We start from the raw sequence: 2,876 nt of genomic DNA on the forward strand, positions 1-2,876 counted from the left end.
TTTAATTTAATAAATACAAAATAAATATATTAAGAATTTAAATTTTGTATCTTTTTTCTATAAAAAAATTAATTGATAACTTCACCATCTATCCTTAAAAAAAAATTGTATCTTTTGTACACCTATTAGCCAAATGCTATATTTAAATATAAGTAATATATAGTAACAAATAAATATGAATAGAGAGCATATTAAACATGCAATTATGCCGAAAGGTGACAACATGATATAGTTAACAAAAACAAAACCGAAGTGTAATTGGCATTGAAAACAACCTACCAAACCAAAAATCATTCCTCTTCTTACATATTTCAAGATTCTCAAAAGTGTAAAATTGAAAAATTAGGTCTAATATCTAGCACTAGAATTCATGAAAACTTGATCAAAGTATAGCTCAAAAAGAAGTATCAAAATATGTACATTTGATTCTATAACAGATAAAAGAAATTAAATTATAAATGTATAAACAAAATGATGCTAAAACTAGCCAGAATTTGAAGAAGAAAAATCTCATTCTTCTATACTCAAAATCTTGGAGCTTGAACTTCCATCTTCCTTAGAGTTATTAGAAGAATGCTTATCACTTCCAATTGTATAAGCTTGGTACCCTGTAGGACTAGATAGTCCACCAGAGCCGCCGCCGCCGCCACTACTACTGGCCGATCTCTCGATATCAAGCCTTCCGGCCACCAGAGGGATCGGCCGATCCGGTATAGCCGGCACCATGTTCTCCTCATTATCTTCAACATCTTGATCCGTTTCCATCATCTTAACAACTTGATCCATAGTAGGCCTAGCATACAATTGAGGATGAGAACAGAGCACACCAATCAAAACATATTTCTCAAGAATCTTGGGTGACCCAAGTTCAGGCATTCCATCTTCAATCACATCTAAGGCCTTGTTTGATCTAACCATTGACCATGCCCAATCGGTCAACGCAGAAGGTTGACCGTCATTGCTCATTGAAAGTGCTTTTTTTCCACTTAGAAGCTCAAGAAGCACAACACCAAAGCTGAAAACATCACTTCTCTCTGTTAATTGACCATACAAAGCATATTCCGGAGCCACATAACCCATTGTTCCTGCTACCCTTGTGCTCATATGTGTCATACCTTCAGGATTAAACTTTGCAAGACCGAAATCGGCTACCTTAGCCTCGAATTTTTCGTCTAAAAGAATGTTACTTGCTTTGATATCTCTATGAATTATGGAAGGTTGAGCACCATAATGCAAATAAGCAATTCCTCTAGCAGTTCCTAGTGCAATCTTTTGCCTAATTGGCCAACTAAGCTTATTATTAAGCCCAATTGAAGAAGAACCGCCGCCAAATAAATGGTCATGAAGGCTACCATTTTTCATTAAATCACAAACAATGATTCTTTGGTACCCTTCTAAATTTGTTGTGGCACTGCAATATCCTCTTAATGCAACAAGATTCACATGTCTAACACTTGCAATAACCTCAACCTCATGCTTGAAGCTGGAATCACCAGCAGCAGAACAGTTCTTGAACCTCTTCAATGCAACCTCAGTTCCATCATTTAGCAACCCTTTGTAAACGTTGCCATAACCTCCTCTTCCAATTATGTTATCTCTTGAGAAATTCTTAGTAGCTTTCTTAATATCCTCAATACTGAATCTTATCAAAGTAGTGCTCTGATCCATAGAAGAATAATCCAAACACATAACACTTGAAGAAGAAACCAAACCCATTTCAGCAACACTAACATTTTTACCACTCAACTTTTCATTCAACTTCCACAATCCCAAAGCCACGAAAACCAAACCCGAAACAGAAATAAAGGTGACAACGACAGAAACAACAATCTTCTTCTTGTTCTTCTTGTTGTTAGAATCGCCGAAAGGCGTGAAATCAAGGGAGAACAAGCACTTTGCAGTGCCAGGGTCAGAAGGGCCAAAAGCGTTGCTAAAAGCAGCAGCATAAACAGAAGGCAGAGAAGTGCAATCACTGAGGTTCCCAAGATATTTACCAGAAGCTGGTAAAGAAGACAAGCTTGTAGTGCAGAGTGCGCATGGCGAGTTATTCTCAAGGGACTGGTTACAACTAGTATCCACATTTTGAAGCACGGAAGAGGATACCAACGATTCAAAGCGTTGCCTTGTGGTGATGTTGACGCAACCTTGGGAAATTGAAGCGTTGGAGAATCCGCATGAGGATTGAATATGGAAGGTGGGGTCGAAGGAGTTGATGTAGGATTGGAAGTTGGACCAGCACGAGACGGAGGCGGAGAGGGGTGGCATGAAGTTGTCGGTGCGGCGGAGGAGGTCGGACTGGAGGAGGCGGAAGGATTGGCGGATGAACTGGCACTTGGTGTTTGTGACCGTGGTTCCGGAGGCGGCGGAGTAAGAGGTTGGGGTGTTTCCGGTGCCGGTGAGGGTGTAGAGGATGGTGAAGTTAAGAGGGCATGATGATGATGAGGGTGGTGGTGGTGGTGGCGGTTGTTGGGAGAGGGATGGTAGTGGGAGAAAGAAGAAGAAAAGGAAGAGGGGTAAAATGGTCATTTAGAATAATGGTGGTGGTGATGAGTATTGAGTAGTTGTTTCTTGTTTGAAGAAAGAGTTGGAAATGGTGGGGTTTTGAGGCTTCAGAATATAACCACATGTTTGAGTGTTTGACAATTCACTTTATACAATCTTAGCTTATTATGTAATCAAAGGTACTATAATGTAACAATTCCATTACGTTATTAATAGTATTTCTGTCTATTTCTGTCCACTTTTGTTTTGATCGTGTTTAATGAAAGTATTTTTGTAGATATGTCTAACAAAAATATTTTTTATATAACTGTGTTTAATAAAAATATTTTTATAGATGTATTTTTTAGATATGTCTCCTTATACATGTATTTAAA

At 38.4% G+C, this 2,876-nt stretch overlaps 1 pseudogene across 1 annotated transcript; it reads right to left on the reverse strand.

Annotated features, from left to right (window-relative positions):
• Positions 1–370: 370 nt before the first annotated feature.
• Positions 371–2,647, reverse strand: LOC107626096 (putative LRR receptor-like serine/threonine-protein kinase RKF3 pseudogene; annotated as a pseudogene). The gene has a single exon (XR_015905209.1). The product of XR_015905209.1 is annotated as a putative LRR receptor-like serine/threonine-protein kinase RKF3 pseudogene (transcript).
• Positions 2,648–2,876: the final 229 nt, after the last annotated feature.

Source organism: Arachis ipaensis, chromosome B2 (genome assembly GCF_059453495.1).
Source record: "Arachis ipaensis isolate K30076 ecotype BB chromosome B2, ASM5945349v1, whole genome shotgun sequence".
NCBI lineage: Eukaryota > Viridiplantae > Streptophyta > Magnoliopsida > Fabales > Fabaceae > Arachis > Arachis ipaensis.